This window comes from Rousettus aegyptiacus, unplaced genomic scaffold (assembly GCF_014176215.1).
Source record: "Rousettus aegyptiacus isolate mRouAeg1 unplaced genomic scaffold, mRouAeg1.p scaffold_m13_p_3, whole genome shotgun sequence".
NCBI lineage: Eukaryota > Metazoa > Chordata > Mammalia > Chiroptera > Pteropodidae > Rousettus > Rousettus aegyptiacus.
Genome location: NW_023416306.1, coordinates 128,321,100 through 128,336,582, shown reverse-complemented (window position 1 = coordinate 128,336,582; position 15,483 = coordinate 128,321,100). Strand labels below are relative to the sequence as shown.

Below are 15,483 nucleotides of genomic sequence, written 5' to 3'. Positions count from 1 at the left end.
TCTTAGGTTCATTTTGTGGTTATCTATTATATTAGTTCCCTATCACTGCATAAGAAAGCATCCCAAAACTTAATAGCTTTAAATAACAATAATTTTTTCCCATCTCACAGTTTCTAAGAGTCAGGAATCCAGGTGCAGCTTAGCTGGATGGTTCTGGCTCAGGATATCTGATGAAATTGCAATCAAGCTGTTGGCTGAGGCTGCAGTCATCTGAACACTTGCCTGGGGCTGAAAAATCCATTTCCAACATGGCTCATGTCTATGGTCACTGGCTGGAGGTCTCAGTTCCTTGCCATGCAGGTCTCTTCACAGGGCTGCCCAAGTATCCTCGAGACATGGCAACTATCATCACCCAGAGTGAATGACTGAAGAGAGAGGAAGGGAGGGGGGAATGAGAATGACCAAGCTGAAAGCCACAGTGTTTTTTAAAATTACCTAGCCTTCAGACTCTTTCAGAGGTAGAGCTAGCCTTCAGACTCTCACTTCGCATGTGGGTTGGACTTAGTAACAATTCTAATGGATACACTAAAGCAAAAGTTTCTTTTCCTCTTTTTATTTTTATTTTTGTCATTTTATCTTTATGAGTATTGATACTGTGTTATTCAATACTTTTAACTGTTAACCACACTTTTCAACAAAATAAGAAACGTGCTTTTCAAAAAAATGAGAAACCCAATTTTAACTCATTTGATACTCTTTGTCCTGTATTTGACCTTGACTGACATTAAGATGATCAACTGTGTTTCTTTTTGTTTGCGTTTGTCTGGTCTATTTTACTCATCCTTTTTTTTCAACCTTTCAGAATCACTTTGCTTTAAGGGTATTTCTTATTTATAATGTGAAGTTTATATTTGCTTTGTGATCCATTCTAAAAGTTAATAGGTAAGCTGAGTTCATTGTATTTAATGGTATGACAGATAAGTTTTGTCTTACTTCTATCATATTATTTTATATTGTATTTTCTATTTTATAGTTTTGTTAAAATTTTTAAATATATGCTCTATTTACTTATTTTTATTTTTAACCTATTTTCCCATGATAAATAGGAAGTTTATATTTTTTTGCAAGTCATAACCCTTAACATGTAAGTTTATATGATAATGAATCCTCACTTTTTTTAGGCAATATACATTTTTTTCAGAGCATAAAGAATTTTATATTTCTTTTTTTCTTGTCATTCTCTGTCCCACCATCAAATGTTTGATAATTATTTTATCTTTCTTAGGGTTATTTTTTATATAATTAGATATACTCTTGCCTTTATTAATTAATTTGTCACTACTAAAATAATATCCTTTGAGTAGCAAGTATTAAAGATGAGAAAACCACGTGCAGGTTTTTTTTTGGTGTGAAATTGCTTAGCCTTTACTTTCCAGCTTCTTTCACCCTTATCCTCCCAACTCATATTATTTATATCATGTCTGCATATTTAGAGCATGTAATATTTATTTTCTGTCCTGTAATTCGAACCACACATTTCTTTTCGTATTAGTGCTAATAAATGTGATGTGTATGTCGGTCCCATTGCTTTTGTATCTTGATTAGCTGAAGTTGGTACTCTAGGATATTCATCAAGATGGGCTTGTGGGAAGAATATTTTAAAAATTTGTTCATGTTCAAGAGTATCTGCCTGTTGTCCTTATACCCAAATAATATCTTTAGATTATATATTATATCCTTGAAGATATTGTAGATGTTACTCCTCTGACTTGGAAGTCAGTCTAGCATTGTTGCTGTGGAGAAATCTGAGACCAGCACACCCCTTTTCCTTATATAAATGACTCCTTGCTGAGATGCTCCCAAAATGTTGTTGTCATGTTTTTGCCTTCAAATCCAGTAGCCTTACTAGGATATGTCTCGGTGTTGACTGTTCTGAGTCAGATTTCCCTGGGATATAGTATGTCCTTTCTTACGTAGATACAAATTTCTTTTTTTTTTCAGGTACGTTTTCTCAAATTATATCTTATGTATTTTGTTAGGATTCAATATTTTCTTCTTCAGCAGGCCTAAGTATCCATTTGTTGACTCTCCTCTGCGCGTCCTCTACGTCTCTTCCTCTTAGCCTAACTTTCTTCATTTTTACTTCACTTGTCTTCTTTCCACCCCTGCCTCCCATTACTATTCTCTCTTCCCTGCTAAGTTTTTGCACATCTAGTCTCCCTGGTGCTTCATTCAATTTCACTTTAATTTCTATAATGGTTTCATTTTTTCTTCAACCTTTTCCCCCAAGCTTCTGCCAAATCACATTTCACCTCTCCCTCTGCCACCTCATGACCTATTCTCTGAGCTCTTTCATCTTTGGTTTGTGTTCTTCCTTTGGAGAATCAATCGCTTCACCGTGTTTTTGAAATTTTTGGCAAAAAGCTGGTTATATTTTTTATGTACCCAGCGGTAAAATTTTTGGTGCTGGTCTGCCACTTGTTTTATTCTCTTCCTGAGCTTTTTTTATTGATCCTCTGATTAGTTATTTTTGAATCTTTATCTTTTGTAATATGAATTATCCCTCAACCAAAATTTGCAAAAGTTCACATTGGGGAAGGGCCCAGGCCAACTGGAACTTTTCTTATGTGGCAGAGTTTTGTGTGTAAATTTGTTTTTCTTGAGTCAATGTGGTTTAGCAGCTATGAGGCTTTTCCAAACCAAAGTTACTCTTCCCCTCTGGCAGAGAAAGACTACTTCCTACAAATGTGACTTGTCTCTATGATTATCTCTCTTTTAGCCTTGCTTTTTCTTTTTCTTGGAATATAGCCCAGTACAAGGGTACCCCTTCCTGCCAGCATAAGCACTCTGTTTCTGCTGTTACATATAAGGTATTAGGTTTTGTACCTCAGGGTAAAGCTCCACCTTTGAAAAGTGTGTTTTATCTTTTTCTAAGATCTTTACTGCATTGTGCTCTCTCTTCATGCATTGGTGAGTAATCTCCATGGCTTTTGGCAACTTGCCACTTAATTTGTAGTTTGAGATTCTAGCTATGCCAGATACGGAGTTTGTCTTTTCCTTTCTCATTTTTCTGTTGCTTTTGAGTTGTTCCTGGGAAGAGAAGGAAAAAGTGATTTGTGGCACCATATACAAACCCAAAGTCTCTTTTATCCTTTTAAAATTATCATAATTTGGATATTTTTAATGCTCATAATATTTTAAAACATGTATACAATTTGTAGGTAAATAAGCCATACTTATACACAAATTTATAAATATATTAGATTGTGTCTTCCCTCGAACTTTTATTTGTGAGATAACTGATCAAAAAAGCTTAGAGAATAACAAAGTCAAGAAAATCATATGAATTAAATGCTATTATAAAGGTGGATACCTAAGGATATTGGTCCAGAGGAAATAAGGTCTCCTCTTTCATTAAGCCTAGATAGATATCACGTACTCTATGAGCAATATGCATTGAGGAAAAAATAGTTTGAGGAATACTATCTGATAGAAATATAGTAATAACACTTTTGATAGTTTCGCAGTTTGATTTTGCAAAGCGCTTTCCCATATACGTTTGTTTATTTATTTATTTGACCCTCCAGACGATCCACTGAAGGGGATATTATTTCCTTTTTGCAAATATGGAAAGTGAGGCCCGCAGAGGTTAGTGACTTATTTAAGGCCACATAGCTAAATGCCAGGCCATGGCCACTGGAGTTCTCACCTGCAGCCTGGGACTTCAGGAGGGAAAGTGTCCCTTGGCGGGACATGGGCACATGTAAAAGAGAGTCCTATAGTTTAAGCAGTCGCCACGTCACAGAACTTTCCTAATCAAAACACGTTAATCCCGATTTTATTTTTACTGAGACAAGAGCAGAGAAAGATGTTTGTTTCTTTAAACAGTTGAAAAAATCTTTTCAAAATCTTAGACTAGCGCCACAGCACAAAAAGAAGAGGAGGTATATTCATTCTCCAGTTTATGTCATCAATACGTGTGCTCAAAGCAGATAAGTGAATCCGAAAGGATTTGGAATGAGATTTGGAAAAAGTTGGTACTCTTTCTTATCTTACACATTTTATTTTTAACTTATTCAATGTTCAGATGACCAGTGGCTCAGTATCAAGTCAATTACAATTTGAGAGTACATTAAATAACCATCAGTTAAAATGTCAAAATAGTTTCATTCTTTTGAAATAAACTGCCACTTCCATAATTTATTCTGATGTTTCATAGGCAGATGCTATGCAATCAAATAATTGAAAGTTCCATCACTTTTAAATGTAGCTTAGGTACAGCCAAGTGTGTAGTATTTTATTAATTTAGATTATGGTCAGAATGTGAGTGTGTGTGTGTGTGTGTGTGTGTGTGTGTGTGTGTGTGTGTTGGGGAAGGCACCAGGCAATTGTGAATAGATTAGCTGGGCTCAAAGATTTCAAAGGATGTATAAATAACATTTTAAGTTAGGCATCATCTAACCACCACAACTGATTGTGTTCAGAAAGTTATATACTCAAAACTATTTGAATATGACTTTAATATAATTAAAAGAACTCATCACAGATAGCCAAGAGATTTTTTCAATGAGCATTTTAAAAATAATATTGAAATGTTGGGAAGGGTTGATTTTCTAAATAAATTGTAGGCTTTAAAATAGTTGGCAATCTCTCCTTGACAATATTTTTCTCTAGAAAGTATTCATTTTTTACTGTTAAAAGATAAGTTGCAGAACTACCAAAAGAAAGGAGGAAAAGAAGGGAGGGAAGAATGAAGGGAGGGAGGAAATTTTTCATTGGCAAGTATATATTTATGTATTTAGAATATCATGTGAAACTAAATGTTGAGAGGAGCCTTTTTATATGAAATTATTACTCTGCTTTCTGCACCTAATTCTACAGGCCCTAAAATGGCTAATTAAAATGTAACTGTACTGCTTAGTTAATTCAGTTGACAGTTAACCCTAGGGAATATTTTGGCAGTTAATTATATACATTGACAATTTTTATATGGTGAGTATAAATTTATCGTGATATAGCTATTAAAATCTCACCCCAGCAACCAAATTTTTGTTCATACAAAGGCCCAGATTAATCTTAATCAGTAGTGAGAAAAGTAATGGAGCTAGTTTGATGAGTGATTATTCCAATTGTGCTTCAGAAAGCTTGTCATTCTTATGAATTATTTTTCTGCTGCAGCGCAGCCTGTGAAAAGATGTGTACAGTATTGCCAAGAAGCACACATCGGTGAATAAATAAGAATCTCTGTCACGCATGTGCACACACACACACACACACACACATATTTTAAAGTTAAGTTTCTACTCGCCTTCAAGTTTTATTCCTTTTCAGACTTAATAAACAACTATTCTGAGACCAAGAACTTGCTAAGTTAAGAACATGATAGATATTTAAGCCAAAGAAATTTACGGTCTAATTGGGAGACAAGACTTTGGTGATGTAAACCAATCAGACCTATAAAACAGAACTGAACTGGGCACCGAAATACATGGAGCTTTGTGGCAGAGCACTGTGAGTTCCTGGGTTTCATGGAGGAAGTTGGGCTGTGGGAATTAGAGGAAGTAGATGCAGGAGCAGTTGCTACGTGGTGTGATAAGAGCTGCAGCAGCCTTAGCTACCCAGGGATGGGGTCACAAAGTAAGAAATGTCTACCTACTCATGCTGGGGAGATGGGGATGGCTTTATCGGGGATATGATGTCTGAGATGAGTTTTAAAAGACAAAGAGTTTATCAAGAGGCAAAAGGAGGGTGGAGTGAACAAGTCAAAGGCAGAAAACATTTAAAAATACCAAGTTTAGGCTTTACCTGAAAGTTATTGGGGCCTTGAGAGTTTTTAAGTAGGAAAAGGCTACAGTCAGAGCTGAGTTTTGGGAAGTCCCCCTGACTGTGGAATCCAGACACGGATTCTATTACAGACCGGAAATGACTTCAGAGGCATCACACATGGTGGAACCTGAACCGAAGGAGTTGTGGTGGGGATGAGGGTTAGGAGATCACCTACCGCTGCATAAACAGACTTAAGAATTCTTTTTTACTGGCATTGAACAATTCTTTTTGGAAGACCTACTCAAAGAGAGGTTATAAGCAGCGCTGTCTTAAGAATTATAGAAGGTTATACCCTGCCATCATCTATTTTGTGAGATGTGTGGTCTCCAAGCCAAATTGACAGACATTAATAGAACGAGACTCTGTGCTCTGTCCTGGGAAGATTCAGTTTCTATGCCTCACACACTACGCTCCAGCCATTTGGAATGGGTATCAGAAGCTGTTTGCACAAGTAAGCACCCTGCAATATGCAAAGTGGTCATTTATGTAGATGGTGTGGAAGAAAAGAAAAAATTACTGTGTTTTCCATTACCCAATGAGTTCTATCTATCCACTCCTTACCAGCGAATTAAATGTAAATACATAAATACACCCAAGTTCATTGGTAACCTTTAGTGCCCTCCATTAATCAGGGCAATAATGGGTCTTTTCTGAGGTCTTCATTGATGCTACAGAAAGAAAAATGGTGACATGAGGTCAGTTTAGCTCCAGCCCTATGACACTTTGTCAATATGATATTGGCAATCCAGTTATGGTGAAAAATAAGGGCATTATTTAGCTGTTAGGAGGTAGTAAATAGATTATTTGTTATGTTATCTGTCATCATTCAGAACCCCAAGCCAATAAAATGCCAGCTGCCTGGATAATTTTCTTGCAAAGCCTTAAAACAGTTTGCTGGTTCTCTCTTCCTCTATCTTCCTTTCTCCCTCTCTCCCTCTCTCCCTGTGTGTGTGTGTTAGAAAGTGTTATAATATTTGAGATTGATGACTATGAGAATTTATTAACAGGAAATGAAAACTGATAAGTATTTAACATTTAATGTGAAATAATCTACTGTAACATAAAAAAACTCAAAATAATACTAACTGTTTTAATTGTCCATAGTAATTAAACTGTCACTGTGGTGATTAAAAAGATAGGTGGATAGTAAGTTATTGACACAAGCTCTTCAAATAAAGTAGGCTAATTTTAAAACTAAATTTAACTTAAATTAAATGACTGCCTGCTTCCCTCTCTCATACTTTTTCTTAGTGGCAGCATCAAAATCTGTTTCAGAGATAATAAACACAAAGTAACTAAATCAGTATGTGGTAATAAAAATACCTAGTAATAAATTTCTGGTAATAAAATCTTCACCTTTGCTAAAAAAAAAATTCTTTACTACAGAGTAAGAACTGTAGGTAAACTATTTGGGAATTGTGTGTGTGTGTGTCCATTTTCTATCACATATCTAAATAAATTCTGGGTGAATTCCAGTTGAAAATTTTAAATCAAATACAGACAGAATTTTTAAAATATTTACTTGAATATGTGTTAAATCTTTTGAAGAGAAAGAAAATGTCTGGACTTGAAATTTTGTAAAAATCTTACCATTTTTCATTCTCAATCTGTCCTTGTCTGGTGTTGGTATAAAGTTATATAAGCCTTAAAAAATTAGTTGGGCAAGTGTTTCCTCTTTTTGTATTTTTTATTTCTATTTTATTTTCTTGATCAATGTTACCAAAAATTTCTCTATTTGAGTAGTCTTCTAAAAGAAGCAAATTTTGGCTCTTTTTCAGTGGTTACTGTTTTGACCTTTATTATTTCCTTCTCTCTCTATTTTTTAGTTTATTCTGCTCTACTTTTTAATTGCATACCATTCATTAATTTTCATGTTTTATTCTTTTCTAATGTAAGGCTGTACATGTACAAAATATCACTTTTACTAATTCTAGTGAAAGTTTTGACATGTATAATTTTTCACAATTCCTATAATAGACATTTTTAAAAATATATAATTTTATCCTTGACCCAGGAGATGCCACCAACCTGGCCCCTTAAACCCCTTTGAAAATTTGGGCAAGTCCGCCCCTAATATGTGGCTGATGCCAAAGAAAAGTGGGATGTCTATATATTCATGTCTATATGCTTAAAAATTAAAAATTGAGCCTACGAATTGGCACTAAAATATGTTCCATCTCCCTACTTTGAAAAATATGTCTTCACACAACAAAGGAGAGAATTATGTGTAAAACCATGGTTTTTATCTGACTGAAAGGTGGCAAAATACTAAAAACCCCTGAAGCTGATTTTTATTGCACATGTTTGGGTATTCTTTTGATAACTTAGTGAGGTTTGGTTGACTAAATAATGACTTATATAATTCATGTTATTATTTGCTAGTTTATAAATGTTACTTTTCTTGCCTTCATTTCAGAAAATCACTTGTTATCCTGCATTCAAGATGTTTACTTAATTTTTTTTCTATTAATATTAATGATCTAAAAGATGAAAAAGTGAGTTGCAGTTACATTCAAAGTACACATGTAAATATTTGCCCATCAAAATCATACATATTATTCAAGTTTTTAGTTCAAGGAATTGAAACTTTCTAACATAATTTAAATTTTTAGAATTATTGTTATATATTTGTATAACATGAAATCGTGTAATTCTAATGCTCAATGTCTCTCTAGTTTCTCATGTAAAAAATCAATAGGTATCACACTTCACACATGACATCCAAGCTGCAGATCTTTAAATGTAAGGGCAATAGGAATTGTTTAACGTTGGATAATATTCTCTGCAGCCATGGACATCTGTTGCAAATACTGTGCTAATTTGTGAGTCCCACCAGAACCACAAATTGAACACACAAAGAAGCAAATGAAAGGGATGCTTGAAACTATTGAGCAATAATTTACTGCATGACAACCTGCTGCATTTACTCCCAAATGAAAGATTTTAACAAGTTGATTAATTTATCTTTTTTTTTCTATTAAGTTTATTGGGATAACATTGGTTAATACAATTATATAATTTTCAGGAGTACATTATAATTTGACATCTATATATTTTATTGTGTGTTTACCACTCAAAGTCCAGTTTCCTTCGGCTACCATATATTTGATTCCCTTTACCCACTTCACCCTGATTAATTTATCTTTTATCTTATCTAAAGGTTTCTACCTTTCAAATCCTCCCTACCTGTTAAGGCACTACCTATCTCCAACAACTCAAACTTCACCACATCTAGACAGTTCACCCTTTGTTTAGATGCTATTCGGCATGTGTGTGTTTCCCTGGGCCTTTAATGGAATTAGTCATGACAGTGGTTGTGCAGGGTATTGTCATGCTGTGCCAATGCTGAGCTTGTGTCTTTAATGTGTGTGTGTGTGTGTGTGTGCAATGTGTGTGTATGTGTTTATGACATGAGAGGCTTCTCTGACACCTGGTCCCAAGACAGGGTCCTCTCTTGCTCTAGTCTAACAGTGGTACAGGTCAGTTGTCCCATCCCTGCTGGCCCAAGGCTAGGTAGCCATGTATAACATGCAGAATTGCTGCCAAGTGGCTACCTTCCTCCTTGCACTTCTGGCTTTATCCAATTCAACCTTACATTTTTGCTGCTTTTTCTATTAGAAAGACAGGAATCTTTAGCAACCTCCTCTGCCTCTTGTAAAACTAGGAACATCTCCCAGAATATGATCTTTCTAGAGGTTTAATTCTAGAACTTTTGCACTGTTCTACAGTGAAAGAGTTCCTCTGACTACTTAGTTGGCTGTAATTCCAGAAATAGAAGTCCTCCCACCCCCATTCAATATATTGAAGTTTTTTATGCCATCACATCCTCATATAGATTGCAAGCTCTTGGAGGGCAGAGGTTGTGTGTTATTTATGTTTAAACCCACCACCAGTGCCTGGCACATCATACACACTTAAAAACTATTTATTGAAATAAAATGACCAAGGAAGTCACAAGAGAAAAGAGAGATTTGATTTTGTAAAAGCAGAAATCTCTGCATTCCTGATAGCCTTAGAAAATATCTGAAGCAAATGTTGCAGAGGGCTGTCATCTTCAGTGGGTAGAGAGTTCAAAGAAAAAGATGAGGAAAAAACTACAACCAATGTAGGTAAATAGGCAAAGCACCTAAAAGAGAATTTTCAAAAGAGAAAATGCAGCTAGAAATAAACTCCAAAACTCACACAATATTTTGGAAACAAATAAGTAGTCAAAAGCCTTGAAATAGTTTATTTGACCAAATAATTCCATTGCTAAAAATTTATCTAAAAGAATTATAAATTTTGAAAGAGAAAGTTTTATTTAACTCAAGTATGGTATGGCCTTTCTTTTTCTATCTAACAGGATATTCTTTGGCATCATGCTGGGGCCTACAGTGGGAGGGAGGACCCAGAATTCAGGCATTCAGAGTCAATGAAATGAGTACCAGACCATCAGAGAACACTGGACATTTACCCACTATTGAATTTCACACTGCCCACTGGGTGTGAGTAACTTATATCCCTGTAGCAGCCATCAGCACCTGAGCCTGCTGGAAACACAGAAAGATTCTCAGATGGTCATACATGTGGGAATGCAAAAAGTCTTCATTCTAATCATATGTATACTAAAAGTTCTGCCCACCAACATTTCACTGTAGTATTACAATTCAGAAATGTTACTCCTGTGGAGTGTTGGCTCCAAGCGGCCTTGAGCCTCTTGGAAATCTGAGGTTTCAATTCCAGTGGAAAGCCACAGAGCTTATTAGCAGAAGGGTCAGAACATCTCAGTTTACCAAGCCAGCTACTCAGGATACTTTATGGAACAAGCTCTCTGCCCAGGTAGCCCATTCTCGGTGATAATTAATAAAAATTATTTTCCTTGGAACCATGGTTGACCCAGAACCTAGAAAGTGACAGCACGTCCCTAGCTGTGCATCTGGAAATACTAATGTGCCATGCTGCCACCTGCCATTAAGAGAGCTTTTTACCACCACCAGGCCACTTGTCATTTTTTTGCAGAATGTACTCAGCTGGATCAGCCTGTAATACACTAACGTGATTTCAACTAAACGATAGAGCTAAATACCAGAGGAGTAGGGCACTTAGAGCAGAAAAGAAAGAGAATGAAATAACTATCATTACCTCCTAAACTTCAACAACTACAAAAGAGCCCTCTTTCTGAGAAGTTCAGATCCCCAATTTCAGCCAGTGTAATGGCAGCCAGCTTTGCAGAACGGAGGCAGAAACACTTGTCTGCTGATGAAATCGCTTGTCTCTCCCATTGAACAGGTGGAGATGATCCTCCGGTATCACTCCCAGCCTAGGGTTTGAGCCCCTGACCTCCTAGTCTGTTTGATCCTAAAGCAGTGGTTTATAGATTCCATTTAGACTCTTACTGAAAATTAATAGTAACTACGGACTCTTATTCAAGAGAAAAGTGCACATGCATAAGCTCCCTTGTACACATTATTGGTGGAGCACAAGGACCCCCCAAGGCCCATCCATGGAGCCCGTTAAACTATCAACTAGTTTTCTCTTTACACTCCAACTACCACTTCCCATTCCTGTGTCTGTCACAGGCCTGCTCCGTGGAGCATGGGGCTCTATTTTGCATGACTAGGAAGCCGCACCACAGGCTTACCCAGCACAGAGCTCCAGGACACCACTTGGACTTTATTTCGGAAGGCTCGTGGGTAAAACTTCCTTGTCATGGTAAAGAATCTTTGTTCTAGAGACACCCTTCTCGGTCTGACTTCCCTTTCAATGGGTTTATGTATAGTTCTCTAACGATGTCAAAAAGGCTGCTTGGTGCTAAGGAAAAACAAAACCATTTATGGTAAGAAATTAAGAGTGAAATTACATAAGCCTTTTTTAAATTGGCATTCTCGTTACATTTTTCAACTAAGAGTCATAAAATCATTTCCTTAGCCGGAAGTATCATTATCCTCGTTTCACAGGTGGAAAACCAGGAATTACAGAGAGGTTAATGGCTATGTCTAAAAGCACACAGCACGCCCTCATCAGAAGGAGCTGGAAATACAGGTATAGTCAAGAGCTCATACTGTTCTGTGATAACCCAAACTTTATGAACAAGTTTGGCTTGGCCCTAATTGGCATTCAATTTTAAAAAATGTCTTTCATTAAAAAATATAATTTGAAGAACTGGGTAATTGACTCACATTTGATTAAGGCAGAGTCTATTGGATTAACATGATTAATAGACAAAATTATAATCAAACAGAAAGCAGTACAAAAGGTGACGAAGTCGTGGATCACATTAAGACACTAAGTTTTTAAAAGATGGATATGTTGAAGTTTTTTTTACATTAGTAATATTCATTTCACAGTGGATCTCACACTGTTCAGCTATCGCTGGTGGTGTAATTAGAATGAAGTTTGTGTTCAGGATTAAAAGAAGAAGTACTTGAGAAGTGTTTTGATTTCACAGCAAGAAAAACCCCAGCTGTCCTCTTTCTGATTCTCCCCAAATCATTTGGTTCAATGGTAATTTCTCAAGCTGATAATGAAGTAGGCTACTCCAGTGGTTATCCCTGCTCAGAACTAAATACAGTTTATGCCACATCAAACTCCAAAATCTCTTTCAGGAACTGTAATGTTCTCCACCCTGAACTGGGTTAACATATCCCACAGTTTTTTCGATGCATGCAAATTGTAACCCTGATAGAAACTTAGTTAATTGATATGAAACTACTCTACCATCAGCCACTTCTAGATAGCCAAGCCAGGAAGTAAAATGAAAAGTAGAATGCTTGGGTTTCTTTATTTGTCTCTGCCTTAAATCCTTTTTGCCCAAGAGTTGGAAGCTGCCGTGGCATAAATGGAGGTGACTGTGAAAGTTAACATTTTTGTTCCTACCAAGGCTTTCTCTGTTTCAGACTGACTGGGTGGTCCGCGGCCTCCTTTCCACGACTTCCATGTCTGCATAAACTGAGAGGAGGGAAGGAACTGGGGGAGGTGTTAGCAATTCCGTAAGCTTCATCAATGTCCCAAAAGCCAACTCACATAACGTAAAAGATAAAGAAAAAGCTGGCTTCCTAAGTGAACGCAGCTCCAGTAAAGTCTCCTAGCTACCATCCCACTCCAACCAGCTTCAGAATTCTCCTCTTTAGAAAACCTGGGACCACCACTGCAGTCCCTTTTCTTTTCATGTGACTCCCAGAAGCGTTGTCTGGTCGGGGAAATGACTAAGAACCTGGGATTGAAAGATGGCAACAGAACAATGAGTTAGCCTTCTTCAGCTATAGTAATGACAAAATATGATAAGGACTGATGGTATCTCCAGTTGGCAAGGGTTCGTGGAACAAAGAATTTCATATACAACTTGTTTGAGTATAAACTGGAAGGTAGTTCGGTGGTATCTATCAAAATATTAATAAAATGCATATCCTTTTTGACCAGGTCATTCATGTACACCTACACACAATGATAAGGATTCAAGGCTGCTTGTGAAAGCGCTTTTTGTGTAGCAAAATATTAAAAACATAATTATTCATAAATTGAAAAATGGCTAAAGAAATCATGGTATAGCTACACTGTGGAATACTTCTGGATCTCTCTTTTTTTTTTAATGAGGCCAAAAGTCGAGGAAAGATTTCCATGATATATTTTTAGGTGAAAAAAGCAAGTGGTAGAAATATATTTGTAAATATACATTTATATAATATCCCATTTACATATTTTTATTTTAAAAAACATTGTATATCTAGTCTATGTTTTTAAATGGGTAGAAAAAAGATTCAAATTGACACATTCCCCATTGTTAACATGGTTGACCTCTGAAGAGGAGAAATGAGCTGGGAGGTAGAGGGGTGAGGAGATGAAGGAGAAATTTCACTTTCTACTCAATATACTTCAATAATTTATTCTAATACATATATGATATTTTATCATGGCAAAATAAAAAAAGGAGGTATTGGCTTCTCCTCACAAAGCATCACCTGTGATGAAGTGAAAATCCCACCTGATCCATTCAAGCAGGAAAAGCCACTTAAATTCTCAGCCAGTTTTCTCATCTGTAAAATGAGGACAATGCCTGCCTCACAGGATTGTTGTAAAGGATCACACAATAGAATGCTTATGAAAGCTCTGTTTACTGTTAAACATGTGATTTTAAAATATTGAACAAGAATTATCTCAAGGTCAAGAAGAAAGAGCTGATATAATGTAATAAGATAACCATAGATAGGACTATGTTACCCTGACTTTGGGAAATAACCAGCTAACTTGTGATGGTTTTAGACTGATTAAAGAAATCAGAGCTGTGTGGTTGGGCATAGAGTCTGTCTTGAAGGGGATGGGTGCTCCAAGTTATAATAATCCTGGGAAGAAGTTTACCCCGGAGCAAGGAAAAAGCAATTGGTGGAGACAGCCTCCTCTTTTTAGAAACGGGAAGTAGTTGGAACAAATCCAATGTCTCAAGAAACCTGATAGAAGCCCCATTAGAGGGTGAGTTTCCACCAGCCATATGCAGGCTGGCAGTAAGGCTGGCCATTGGCCCCACATGACACTCTAAAGCAAGTTTGAGCCTTGATGGTGGCTGTAAGTGATTTTCTGTGTGAAATTTTTCTTCTATTATAGCTGAATCTTTAAATAAATTCTCGCTAAAAGCTGGAACTTGGTCTCAACTGTTTAGTAGAGCAAGAGCAAAGGGCCCGATCTAATGCTCCATGCCTAATATTCCTCTCTTGGAATGTGAATGTTTGGGGGGGACTAAAGGCACCTGAATCTACCCCCCATATTCATGATTTGGGGTGCTTTACCTACTATGTCTGCATTGGAGAATAGACTGGCCATGTTAAGGACAGGCTGATGGTCTTATCTCCTTCTATCTCAGGTGACCACTAGAAATTTCCCTGGCTCAAATGCATGGCAGTTCTGCTTTCTACTCCTGATTTCGTTTTCTTTCAAACTTCTTGCACTGTCTCAATACTTACATTGTATCTGTCCAGACACATGCTGTCTGATTGGACATAGGTATCTTTTCCATGGCCTTTTAATGTTTATTGATTCTGCCTACTCTATGGTTGTTGTTAATTGCCTCCAAGGACCTAAACCCAAAAATTGGTGACAGACTTAATGGAGTAGTCATGCAGTGTGCAGATTGCTGCTCTGAGGGCTAGATTTTTAGAGACAGATGTATTAACAAGTAGAAAATGCCTCGCAAGACATATTTATAAGCAGAACCTGATGATGCTGAATGTTAAGATGTGAGAAAAGTATATGGAGGATATTCTCCATATTTTTACTCTAGAACCCAGAATCATGGATTGTATCATATTTACTTGTGATAATTTTCGTAAGCTGCCTTAAATTCTCTCTGAAATCACAGGTAGGGACATACACAAGCAAATAAACAAGTACATGCATACATAAACAATTAGCATTTACTGGGTACTTTCTATGTGCCAAGTAATGTGCCGAGTGTTTTCCACGTAACTTTTTAATCCTCATGATAACATAGTCATCATAAATCCTATCCCCAGGGATTTGTCAGACACTTGCCATAAGAGATAGGGTCATGCGGGCCTTTTTTTGTCCAGCCTCTGCAGCAGGCAAGGCAAAGGGAAGCAGCAGAAGAGAAGGAATAACACTGCTCCCAGGAGAAACTCTAAAGTGAGGTGGAGGAGGTGTTAACACGTGCTCAGGACACTCAAGCCTGTGAGTCGAGGCTTGACTTTCTTGATTACCAGAAACATTAAAAAAAAAAAAGTTTTGTTT

At 36.7% G+C, this 15,483-nt stretch overlaps 1 long non-coding RNA gene across 1 annotated transcript in view; it reads right to left on the bottom strand.

Moving 5' to 3' along the window:
- Positions 1-205: 205 nt before the first annotated feature.
- Positions 206-15,483, bottom strand: part of LOC118614982 — a 36,135-nt gene continuing 20,857 nt past the window's right edge. Inside the window, exons 2-3 of the long non-coding RNA XR_004956226.1 lie at positions 2,827-3,030; positions 206-365 (exon numbers count right to left, since the gene is read on the bottom strand). This is a non-coding gene — a long non-coding RNA (uncharacterized LOC118614982). The remainder of the gene's footprint in view (positions 366-2,826; positions 3,031-15,483) is intronic.